We start from the raw sequence: 13,662 nt of genomic DNA on the forward strand, positions 1-13,662 counted from the left end.
CAAACAGTGAGAGTTTTACTTCTTCTTTTCCAATCTGGATTCCTCTTATTTCTTTTTCTGTTCTGATTACTGTGGTCAAAACTATGTTAATTGTAGTGGTGAGAGTGGGCACCCCTGTCTTGTTCCTGACTTTAGGGCAAATGCTTTCAATTTTTCACCATTGAGGATAATGTTTGCTGTGGGTTTGTCATATAGAGCTTTTATTGTGTTGAGGCATGTTCCTTCTATTCCTGCTTTTTTTAATTTGTTAATGTGGTGTACGACATTGATTGATTTGTGGATATTGAACAATCCTTGCATCCCTGAGATAAAGCCCACTTGGTCATGATGTATGATCTTTTTAATATGTTGTTGGATTCTGTTTGCTAGAATTTTGTTAAGGATTTTTGCATCTATGTTCATCAGTGATATTGGCCTGTAGTTTTCTTTTTTGGGGGCATCTTTGTCTCCTTTTGGTATTAGGGTGATGGTGGCCTCATAGAATGAGTTTGGAAGTTTACCTTCTTCTGCAATTTCTGGAAGAGTTTGAGTAGGAAAGGTGTTAGCTCTTCTCTAAATTTTTGGTAGAATTCATCTGTGAAGCCGTCTGGTCCTGGGCTTTTGTTTGCTGGAAGATTTCTGATTACAGTTTCTATTTCCATGCTTGTGATGGGTCTGTTAAGATTTTCTATTTCTTCCTGGTTCAGTTTTGGAAAGTTATACTTTTCTAAGAATTTTTCCATTTCTTCCAAGTTGTCCCTTTTATTGGCATATAGTTTCTGATAGTAGTCTCTTACGATCCTTTGTATTTCTGTGTTGACTGTTGTGATTTCTCCATTTTAATTTTGAATTTTGTTAATTTGATTCTTCTACCTTTGTTTCTTGATGAGTCTCACTAATGGTTTGTTAATTTTATTTATCTTCTCAAAGAACCAGCTTTTAGCTTGGTTGATTTTTGCTATGGTCTCTTTTGTTGTTTTACGTTTATTTCTGCCCTAATTTTGGAGATTTCTTTCCTTCTACTAATGCTGGGATTCTTTATTTCTTCCTTTCCTAGTTGCTTTAGGTGCACATTTAGGTTATTTATTTGATTTTTTTCTTGTTTCCTGAGATAAGCTTGTATTGCTATAAACCTTTCCCTTAGCACTGCTTTGGCAGTGTCCCATAGGTTTTGGGTTGTTGTGTTTTCATTTTCATTCATTTATATGCATATTTTGATTTCTTTTTTGATTTCTTCTGTGATTTGTTGTTTATTCAGCAGCCTGTTGTTCAGCCTCAATATGTTGAAATTTTTAATAGTTTTTCTCCTGTAATTGACATCTAATCTTACCGCATTGTGATCAGAAAAGATGCTTGAAATGATTTCAATTATTTTGAATTTACCGAGGTTAGATTTATGGCCCAGCATATGATCTATCCTGGGGAAGTTTCCATGTGCACTTGAGAAAATTGTGAAATTCATTGTTTCCAGGTGAAACGTCCTATAGATATAAATTAGGTCTAACTGGTCCATTGTATCATTTAAAGTTTGTGATTCCTTGTTAGTTTTCTGTTTGATTGATCTATCCATAGGGGTGAGTGGGGTGTTAAAGTCTCCCGCTATTATTGTGATATTGTTAATTTCCCCTTTCATACTTGTTAGCATTTGCCTTACATATGGCAATTCTACTATGATGGGTACTTATATATTTATAATTGTTATATCTTCTTCTTGGATTGATCCTTTGATCATTATGTAGTGTCTTTCTTTGTCTCTTTTCATGGACTTTATTTCAAAGTCTAGTTTATCTGATATGAGTATTGCTACCCCTGCTTTCTTTTGGTCTCTATTTGCATGGAATAACTTTTTCCAGCCCTTCACTTTCAGTCTGTATGTCTCCCTTGGTTTGAGGTGGGAATCTTGTAGACAGCATATATAGGGGTCTGGCTTTTGTATCCATTCAGCCGGTTTTTGTCTTTTGGTTGGGGGCATTCCACCCATTTACATTTAAGGTAATTATTGATAAGTATGATCCTGTTGCCATTTACTTTGTTATTTTGGGTTCGAGTTGATACCCTTTTCTGTGTTTCCTGTCTAGAGAAGAACCTTTAGCATTTGTTGAAGAGCTGCTTTGATGGTGCTGAATTCTCTCAGCTTTTGGTTGCCTGTAAAGCTTTTGATTTCTCCTTCATATTTGAATGAAATCCTTGCTGGGTACAGTAATCTGGGTTGTAGGTTTTTCTCTTTCATCACTTTAAGTATGTCCTGCCATTCCCTTCTGGCTTGGAGAGTTTCTATTGAAAGATCAACTGTTATCCTTATGAGAATCCCCTTGTGTGTTATTTGTTGTTTTTCCCTTCCTGCTTTTAATATTTAACATTTATTCTTTGCATTTGATATTCATTGATTTGATTAATAAGTATCTTGGGGTGTTTTGCCTTGGATTTATCCTGTTTGGGACTCTCTGGTTTTCTTGGACTTGGGTGACTATTTCCTTCCCAATTTTAGGGAAGTTTTCAACTATTATCTCCTCAAGTATTTTCTCATGGCCTTTCTTTTTGTCTTCTTCTCCTGGGACTCCTATGATTTGAATGTTGGAGCAATTAATATTGTCCCAGTGGCCTCTGAATTTGTCCTCATTTCTATTAATTCTTTTTTCTTTTTTCCTCTCTGCTTCATTTACTTCTACCATTCTATCTTCTACCTCACTTATCCTATCTTCTGCCTCCGTTATTCTACTGTTGGTTCCCTCCAGAGTGTTTTTGATCTCATTTATTGCATTATTCATTATTGATTAACTCTTTTTTTTTATTTCTTCTAGGTCCTTGTTAAACTTTTCTTGCATCTTCTCAATCCTTGTCTCCAGACTATTTATCTGTAACTCCATTTTGTTTTCAAGATTTTGGATCATTTTTACTATCATTATTCTGAATTCTTTTTCAGGTAGACTCCATATCTCCTCCTCTTTCGTTTGGTTTGGTGGGCATTTATCATGTTCCTTTACCTGCTGAGTATTTCTCTACCTTTTCATCTTGTTTAGAGTGCTGTGTTTGGGGTGGCCTTTCTGTATTCTAGCATTTTGTTGTTCCTCTTTATTGTGGAGGCTCCTCCCTGTGGGTGGGGTTGGACAGGTGACTTGTCAAGGTTTTCTGTTTAGGGAAGCTTGCATCAGTGTTCTGATGGGTGGATCTGGATTTCTTCTCTCTGGAGTGCAATGAAGTGTCCAGTAGTGAATTTTGAGATGTCTATGGGTTTGATGTGACTTGGGCAGCCTGCATATTGAAGCTCAGGGTATGTTCCTGCATTGCCAGAGAATTTGAGTGGTATGTCTTGCTCTGGAACTTGTTGGTTCTTGGGTGGTGCTTGGTTTCAGTGTAGGTATGGAGGCATTTGGATGAGCTCTTATCGATTAATGTTACCAGGAGTCAGGAGTTCTCTGGTGTTCTCAGGTTTTGGACTTAAGCCTCCTGTCTCTGGTTTTCTGTCTTATTCTTACAGTAGCCTCAAGACTTCTCAATCCATACAGCACCAATGATAAAACATCTAGGCTAATGATGAAAAGATTCTCCACAGTGAGGGACACACAGAGTGTTTCACAAAGTTACATGGAGAAGACCAGAGGGAGGAGGGAGATAGAGGTGACCAGGAGGAGAAGAGAGGGAATCAAAAGGGGAGAGAACAAGCTAGCCAGTAATCAATTCCCTTTATGCCCTTCACAGTCTGGAACACTCAGAGAGGTCCACAAAGTTACATAGGGAAGCGAAGAGGGAGGAAGGAGATAGAGGTGACCAGGAGGAGAAAAGAGGGAATCAAAAGGAGAGAGACAGATCTAGCCAATAATCAGTTCCCTAAGTGTTCTCCCCAGTCCGGAACACACACAGAGATTCACAGAGTTGGGTAGAGAAGAGAAGGGGGAGGGAGGAGATAGAGGTGACCTGGGGAAGAAAACGGAGAGTCAAGAGGGGGAGCGAGTAATCAAGCCAATAATCACACTCCTCAGTAAAAATGGGTATTAAAGATTGGATTCTTAAAGGTACAAAATTGATAACCAATACCAAAAAGCAAAGATTAAAAATCTAGAGTAGAGTTTAGACTCTCAAAAATACAATCTTATAAAAAACAGTCACAAAAATTATGAAATATATATATATATGTATATATATATATGAAGTTTGCTTTAAAAAGGGGTCTTTTTTTTTGCAAAGTAATAATAGGTCATAAAAATGAAAATTAAAGGAGTAATAGAGGACTTAAAAATTTAAAAACATTAAAAATGATAATAGTAAAAATATATCTAGGAATTTCCCTGGAGCTGTTTCAGGCAGTGTGGGTCAGTTCAGTTTCAGATAGTTCCTTGATCCGGCTTATACTTCTCAAGATCTATGGGCCCCTTCCAATGTAGTTGGTACTAACTACAGGGTTTTAATCTGTTGTGCCTGTCATTTCCAAAGCGTTCCCTCTGTTTATTTTAGTTTCTTCTGTTTGTTGATCTTTTCAGGGTCTAATTTCCACCCTGAGACAAGGAAACGAAGGTGGTCATTTATTTTTTATTTTTTTTCCATTTATTTTTATTAGTTGGAGGCTAATTACTTTACAACATTGCAGTGGTTTTTGTCATACATTGAAATGAATTAGCCATGGATTTACATGTATTCCCCATCCCGGTCCCCCCTCCCACCTCCCTCTCCACCCCATCCCTCTGGGTCTTCCCAGTGCACCAGGCCTGAGCACTTGTGTGGTACATATACACCATGGAATATTACTCAGCCATTAAAAAGAATTCATTTGAATCAGTTCTAATGAGATGGGTGAAACTGGAGCCCATTATACAGAGCGAAGTAAGCCAGAAAGATAAAGACCATTACAGTATACTAACACATATATATGGAATTTAGAAAGATGGTAACGATAACCCTATATGCAAAAAAAGAAAAAGAGACTCAGATGTATAGAACAGACTTGTGGACTCTGTGGGAGAAGGCGAGGGTAGAATGTTTCAAGAGAACAGCATCGAAACATGTATATCTAGGGTGAAACAGATCACCAGCCAAGGTGGTCATTTATTTAGGCTCACTCGTTCAGTTGTGCTGTGTGGAGGGAGGAACACTGCAAACAAATATCACTGGCATGTGTGGGGAGTGCTCGCAGTGTCTTGACCACACTGGGTTTGCCCCCGCTTACATCGTGTGTGCTTTCCCAGTCTACAATTCTCAGGCTCTAGGTTGCTCTGCCAGGGAACTGTCTGTGGTGGGCCCTGGGTTGTGTGCACTTCCCAGGTCTAAGTTGCCTAGGTTCAGGTTCTCGGGTACTCCACAAAGGTGCAGAATGGGTTGGGCCAGTGTTTTGTGCCCTTCCCAGGTCCGAGTAGCTCAGACACCAGGTGCTTGATGAGCACAGTCTCCACAGGTGGGGGGTGTGTCTTATCACCTCCCTGGTCCCAGCTGCTCGGTTTCCTGGGTGGCAGCGGGCACACCCATCTCAGGTGTGCCATATGTCTCTTCTGGGGAGTTGATCTCTGGCTGCAACTCTCCCAGCGGATGTCAACCATCCAGAATCCCAAGAAGTCTTGGTTAGCAACTGGGAGCCTGCTTGCATTTTGGTAGAGGATGCTGTCTCTGGGACCAAGAGTGCCCTTTTCTGGGTCTGGCTGCCCCCTTCCTGCCTCCCTGCCTCCAGTGGGGGATGGGCCAGCCCGCAGCTGGCTAGCTCAAGAGAGTCCTTTGTTCTGTGAGCGGCCCGGCAGTGCCTTAGGTTAGGGCTTTTCGCGGGATAGTTCTCTCTCTCTCTCTTTTTTCTCTCTCTCTCCGGCTATACCACAGTTTGGGTTTCTATCTCACGTTAGCTCCCTCAGATTTCCCTCAGGGCATCAGGCCCAGTCCTTAACCTAAGCAGTGCAGCCTGTGCCTCCCTGTTCAGCCCCAGCTTGCTGGTGGCAGATGCAAGCATCTGGGATACTTCTCTGCTGGGAGTTGCCATGAGGCACATAATCTGTGGGTTTTATTTATTTATTTTTCTTCCCAGTTATGTTGCCCTCTGGGATTCCAAAACTCCCCACAGACCCGCCAGTGAGAGGGTTTCCTCGTGTTTGGAAACTTCTCTTTCAAGCCTCCCTTCCTGGGATGGGTCTCCATCCCTAACTCTTTTGTCTCTCTTTTTATCTTTTATGTTTTGTCCTACCTCCTTTCAAAAACAATGGGCTGCCTTTCTGGGTGCCTGATGTCCACTGCCAGCATTCAGAAGTTGTTTTGTGGAATTTGTTCAGTGTTCAAATGTTCTTTTGATGAATTTGTGGGGGAGAAAATGGTCTCCCCATCCAATTCCTCCACCGTCTTATGACCGCCCCTGGGAAGATCCTTGGAAAAGAAAATGGCTACCCACTCCAGTTTTCCTTTTGGGAAAATCCCATGGACAGAGGAACCTGGTCGGCTACAGTCCAAGGGGTCACAAATGACTGAAGAGTCAAACATGACTGAAGCAACTTAGCACAGATGCACACACTCTAAGCCACTCACTCACCTAAGCACTTTGAATATATTAATTCATTTAATCTTCACAGTAGCCATCACACAGATGAAGAAACTAAGACCTAAGTGTTAACCAGCTAGGCTGAGGGCAAAATACCAGTAAGTGGCACAAATAGAATTTGAATCCAGGCAGTCTGGATCTGGGTCCCATATTCTTAATTACTATCCCTGACAAGACTTTCAAGGAGGACTTTTCATTTAATTTATATATTTATTTTTAAATTTTGGCCAAGCCTGCAGCATGGGGGATCTTAGTTCCCTGCCCAGGGATTGAACCCTTGCCCCCTGCACTGGGGGCTGGAGTCTTAACCACTGGACTGCCAGAGAAGTCCCAAAGAGGATTATTCATTTTAATATAGTAAAAGCAAAAATGTGTCATTTTGGTAGGGCCCCTTTGTGTTCATAGAATGTAAATTGCTTGTCATGATTCATTATGTAAGAGTCCTCTACATTCTTCCTTATTAGAGAGGTTGTAAAGTTCCTGGATTGTGAAGGCGTCGAACAGCCCCATCCCCAGTATCTCTTGCTCACTTTTTTTTTTTTTTTCTGTTTGTATGGTGTGGCATGCAAGACCTTAGTTCCCTGACCAGGGTTTGAACCTGTGCCCTCTGCCATGGAACCAGAGTCCCAACCACTGGCCTGCTGGGGAAATTCCTCTTGCTCAATCTTGACACTGGTAATTGTGCAGATGCCAGTGAGACAATTTAGAGAAATCATCATTTGAGTGTGTGGGGAAGTGGGGGTGGGGGTAGGTAGAGGACGAGGCATCTCAAGAATGCCCAGGGATAAGGAGAGGGGCATATCAACCTTGTGAAATGGAAGTATTTCCTTTCTACCTGAACAGTTTTCTACCTCAAATTTTCTCTCTTGAAACGTTCTTCCCTTCAGAGATGCCTCGGGTAGTAAGTATTGCTTGGCCACTAATAGCTCCTTGGAGTTTACCCTGTCCCTCCATGCGTTCATACTTCTTACTGCCAGATTCATGCCTCTTTGCCTGCGAGCTCACTCTGGCCTCCAAGTCCTCTCTGCTTATGAGCAGGGCAGGGTGAAAACACCAGAGAACTCAGCGATGATTAATGAGAGTCGGTGTTGAAATATTCCAGCACCATTAACCCTCAGGCGGAATAATTCTGAGGCACATGTGCTACTATGGCTCTCAGAACTCAGAGAATTAAGTTCCAGCTGTCCACAGTAGAAATTGGCTTAATAAATTGTATTAATCAGGATTCCATGAGAGGAAAAAACCCAATCATACATGTATATATTGATTAAATACATACATATTTCATATGTATATATTTGAGATGTATATGTGCATGAAGAAATAATTTCATGCACATATATAACATATATGTATAGATATACACATCATAAATACATCATATATCTATGTATATATGATGATACATATATATATATACATTTATGATATGGGCTTCTCTGGTGGCTCAGGTGATAAAGAACCTGCCAGTCAATGCAGGAGATGCAGGTTTGATCCCTGGGTTGGGAAGATCCCTGGAGAAGGGAATCACTGCCCACTCCAGCATTCTTGCGTGAAGAATCCCATGGACAGAAGAGCCTGGAGGGCTACAGTTGAATGCCAAAGAATTAATGCTTTTGAACTGTGGTGTTGGAGAAGACTCTTGAGAGTCCCTTGGACAGCAAGGAGATCAAACCAGCCCATCCTAAAGGAAATCGGTCCTGAATACTGATGCTGAAGCTGAAACTCCAATACTTTGGCCACCTGATGTGAAGAACTGACTCATTTGAAAAGACCCTGATGCTGGGAAAGATTGAAGGTGGGAGGAAAAGGGGACAACAGAGGATGAGATGGTTGGATGGCATCACCAACTCAATGGACATGAGTTTGACTAAACTCTGGGATTTGGTGATGGACAGGGAGGCCTGGCATGCTGCGGTCCATGGGGTCCCAAAGAGTCAGACACGACTGAGCGACTGAACTGAACTGAACACAATTCAGTATAAGCAATGAATGATATCAAAATTCCGGTAAAACATTAGCCAAACTCTGCTGAGTATAATCGAGTACACAGTGGTCAAAGAGAAATTCGTTGATATGTATTGATATGTTTTACCTGAGTCATTTATTTGGGGTGAAAAGAAATTTTGGCATTATATCCGTGAAGTTAATCAAACACAGTAATCCACCACACACTGACAACACTGTCAGTCTCCAGTTGATTATGAATGAAAAACAGCCCTCCCTGCTACCATCCCCATAAGTGGGCTTATTTTCTAACCATAATCATCTGAAGTCTTTGTAATTTAAAGGCCTAATTTTCTGCCCTCCTTTTCATAAAGACTTTTATAGCAGGCACAATACACTCCAGTGGGTAAGTAATGTATCATACCCTTGGTACACGCAAAGATTACTTCATTAATTACAAAGAAAAGTGATAAAAGAGGTCATCTAATTTCTACAACCTGTTCACAGGAAGTGCCTTAAGTGGGCATTTAAAGTTATTTGGGTGTACATAAAATTATCTTAAACATTTGTATCCAATTGTACATATACAGTGTTCTAAAAGATACACATTTTTATAAGGTTTATTTAAAAAGAGCAGGTCCTTTCCTCTCCCTCACAAGCTAAATGCCACCCTTAGAAGACAGCCATTTCCAACTACTCTGGCACTTTTTATTTTGGTGTATAACACCCCTGGGCATTCCAGGTGTTGCTAGTAGTAAAGAACCTGCCTGCTAATGCAGGAGATGTAAGAGATACAGGTTCGATCCCTAGGTCGGGAAGATCCCCTGGAGGAGGGCATGGCTATCCACTCCAGGATTCTTGCCTGGAAAATTCCATGGACAGAGAAGCCTGGTGGGCTACAATCCATGGGGTCACAAAGAGTTGGACACGACTGAGCACACTCACACACAAAAAATACTTTGCTTCTCTACATTTCTCTGTAGCTCTGATCACAGAAGACTTAGATTCACATCTAGCCCAGCACCTACCGCGTGCCAGGCCTTGAGCCAGGTGAGCCAGGTACTCATCTAAATGTATCTTGTGTATCTTGTGTATCTTGTGTAGTCCCCACAACAATACACAAATCTAATATTCTGTATTAAGGTGGTAGAGGCTTGATGTTATGATATAATGGAGTAAAATCTGCAGGAAATGTGGAAGCATCAGAAATCTCCATTGATCTCTTATTTGCAGTGAGTAATTGATATTTATTTTAAAGAAAATTTAACTTGGATGTCAGAATGTGAACATTCTCATTCTGATCTTTTCTTTAATATACTCCAGTAGCTTTCAAACTCTTGTGTTCATAGCAATTACCTATAAAGGTGAAAAAGCAGCTGTATCATACCTTCTAGTTGATTTAAAGATCTTCCAAGGGTATTTTTGACTATAGAGGGTTTTTTTATCTTAAAAGTTGACTTTCAAAACTCATTTTTACATAAAATAAGAATTTTATGAAAATTTTAAATCCCAAATTTCTGGCTATTTGATTCCTAAGCATGTCGAGATGACATTTGCTTCTCTTTCAGACAGTACAGGGAATGAACTCAGTCAGGAATACAGCCTAGGGGGAGGGAGGTCCTAAATCTGGAGGGGTGGTCCTAAGAAAATGGCACACATTGTACCTACACCTGAAGAAAATCTTCAGGTTTATACTGGAGCTATTTTCATCAATTTGCTCAACAAATATTTATGTGGCATGGACTACATGGCTGGTACTGTTCTAAAAGCTAGGAGTACAGCAGTAAATGATGCACACATTGCTGTTCTCAGGGAGTTTACACCTTAGATATTTTATTTTCTAAAATTTATTTATTTATTTATTGGTCGTGCTGGGTCTTTGCTGCTGCGTGGGCTTTTCTCTAGTTGTGGTGAGTGGCAGCTATTCTCTAGTTGTAGTGCAGGAGTTTCTCATTGGGATGGCTTCTTTTGTTGTGCAGCGCAGGCTCTAGGTGCATGGGCTTCACTAGTTGCAGCATGTGAGCTCAGTGGTTGTGGCTCCCGGGCTCTAGAGCACAGGTCCAATGGTTGTGGCACATGGGTTTAGTTGCTCCACAGCATGTGGGATCTTCCTGGATCAGGGATCAAACCAATGTCTCTGGCATTGGCAGGCAGATTCTCTACCACTGAGCTACCAGGGAAGCCCTTTAGACATTTTAGAATCAGAAAAGACAGATAACAAATAAACAAATATGTATGTAATATGCCATGGTGAACTTCACAATATGAAGTAGTTAACTAGTTTAAAGTGTTAGTCACTCAGTTGTGTCTGACACTTTGGGACCCTATGGACTGTAGCGCACCAGGCTCCTCTGTCCATGGAATTCTCCAGGCAAGAATACTGCAGTGGGATGTCATTCCCTTCTCCAGGGTATCTTCCAAACTCAGGGATCAAACGCGGGTCTCCTGCTTTGCAGACAGATTCTTTACCCTCTGAACCATGAGGGGAGTTTAAAGGAATAGACAATTACAGTAGGGGATGTTATTTTATTTAACACCACCAGAGAAGGAGACCCAAGAGAATGATGACCCAGAAACAAAATGAAGAACATAGTCTAAAAAGGAGAGTGATCAACCGAATTACATGCAGAAGACAGATCACCAATCGGTGAAAACCAAGAAATAATCACTGGATTTGGCAACTTGAAGGTCACTGGTGGCCTTGTAAGGAAGTCTGGGTCGACTAGTGGGAATGAAAGCCTGATCAGAGTGGGCTCAAGAGAAAATAAGAGAGAATACAAAACAATGATTGTTAAAATGGCAAAGGAGAAATGGTACAGTAGTCAGAAGGAAATGTGAGATGAAGGGAGTGAAATATTATTGTCTGTCTGCATACTGAGAGGACAGATTCAGTGCTGAGAGAAAAATTAAAGAGAGAAGAGAGAGAGGAGGACAAATCTTTGAACAATGTCCTTGAGTCAGAAGTCAAGAATAGGACCACATATACAGGGAGGATTTAGCCTTGAGTAAGTGGATAAAGAGCTCATTTGTTGTCACACAGGGAAAAACACAGAGTAATGGTACAGATACAGCAGATTGAAGATGACTTTGGTTGAAAGTTATGAACCTTTCATTTAGACTATTTCTATTTTCTCAGTGAAATAAGAAACACCATCCATTGAGCATGAGAAAAGGAAGGAGATATGGGTGGTGGTGAAAAGAGAAAAAGGCATGAGGTTAATAATAATTATCTAAAAGAATGGGAGAGTGAATTGACTTGGAAAAAAAATAATGGAATTCCCCAGCATCTCTAAGGGTTCAGCTACAGTCTGTACACATGTGGACCACATCTGGAGAGCTCTCTGACCTAGAGGCCGTCTCTAGAATGACAGGCAAGATGGAGGTCCTAGGATGTTGGATCTCTGTCTGAGGCCATGCTGTGTTATTTCCTGCTTCATGTAACCATCTTCATATATTTCTATGACCTTTGCCTTTGAAGAAAGTTGACATCCTCTAGCAGTAACTGTTTGCATCTTTGTATCAATCATGCTGCTATCCATTGTGACAAGCAAGCAAGGAGAGATGAGCATAGCATTATTCTTCAGGCACGTTGCCAATACAATAAAGTCAAAGAGCCTCCTTCTTCATGCTCAAGGAATGAAACAAACAGTTCTGCCTGCTAGAAATGAAAAGCACTTCGCTTGGGCCTCAGAGCCAATGTGTCCCAACCCACACTGGATTTCCACTACTCCTATCAGGCTTTCCTCCTAATCTATGACCTGACTACACTTAACTCCCTGGATATCATTAGACCCATCTGTGTGTGTTAGTTGCTCAGTCGTGTTCAACTCTTTGTGACTTCGTGGACTGTAGCCCACCAGGCTCCTCTGTCCACGGGATTCTCCAGGCAAGAATACTGCAGTGGGTTGCCATTTCCTTCTCCAGAGGATCTTCCCAACCCAGGGATCGAACCCAGGTCTCCCACATTGCAGGCAGATTCTTTACTGTCTGAGCCACCAGGGATATTAGACCCATCCAAGTAAGAAAATATCACTACTTTGCCTCTAAACATTTAAAGGCACCTCATTTCCTGAGTAAGTTTTAAACTCAGTAGCCTCACATGGAGAATGCTTCTCATATGTCTTTTTCACTTATCTCTAACCCTCCCTGTCTCACATGCTTTGCCCATCCAGCTTATTTCCTAGACCTACTTTCATGATTAAATATCTACCTCATGAGGTAGTTGAGGCTTCCTAGAGAAGCAAAGTAACTCAGCATACTAACTCCCTGCTTCTGGCAGGGAAAGCTTTAAACAACTTCTATCAAAATCCTTGCCCTGGGACTCCCCTGGTGGTCCAGTAGTTAAGACTCTGTGATCCCAATGCAGGGGCCCCAGGTTCAATCCCTGGTCAGGGAATTAGATTTCACATGCCGAAACTAAAGATCCCACATGCTGCAATGAATATTGAAGATCCCTTGTGCCACAACTAAGATCAAATAAATGGCCAGTAAATAAACATGGCCAAATAAATAAACAGAAATAAATATGAAAAAAAACCTTGCCCTGGATTATCTAAGAGAAGAACTTCCCAATTTCCCAACACATGTGCCAAGGACTTCTCTTAAACCCATTTCCCACCTACCACTATGGCTCTCAAGATGGCTTCATTGTAGAGCAAAGACTAAACTGAAAGATCTTCTAAAATTGACTCCCTCTTGTCAACATCTTGGGCTTCTCTGGTGGCTCAGTTGGTAAAGAATCTGCCTGTAATGTGGGAGACCTGGGTTGGATCCCTGAGTTGGGAAGACCCCTTGGAGAACGGAACGGCTATGCACTCCAGTATTCTGGCCTGGAGAATTCCATGGACTGTATAGTCCATGGGGTCGCAAAGAGTTGGACACAGCTGAGTGACTTTCACTTTTATACAGTCCATGGAGTCGCAAAGAGTTGGACATGAGTCAGGGACTTTCGATTTCACTTCCTTTCTGTCGACATCTCAACTGTAGTTCTGGGTATTATGGTTCAATTTCTTTCAACGAAAATCGTATATTTTTGAAAACTCAGTTTTAGCACTGGGTTCAGATCCTCCAGAAAACAAGCACCAAGACTGAGTTATAAGCACAAGACATTTATTAGGGGGAAAAATGCCTGTGATGATAAATGAGTAGGAAGCAGGAAAGAGGAGAGGCCAGGAGAGTCTTCAGACTGCAGGGTAGATCTGATGACTGTTTAAGAAGAGAAAGGAAGAAGG

Source organism: Odocoileus virginianus, chromosome X (genome assembly GCF_023699985.2).
Source record: "Odocoileus virginianus isolate 20LAN1187 ecotype Illinois chromosome X, Ovbor_1.2, whole genome shotgun sequence".
Taxonomy (NCBI): Eukaryota; Metazoa; Chordata; class Mammalia; order Artiodactyla; family Cervidae; genus Odocoileus; species Odocoileus virginianus.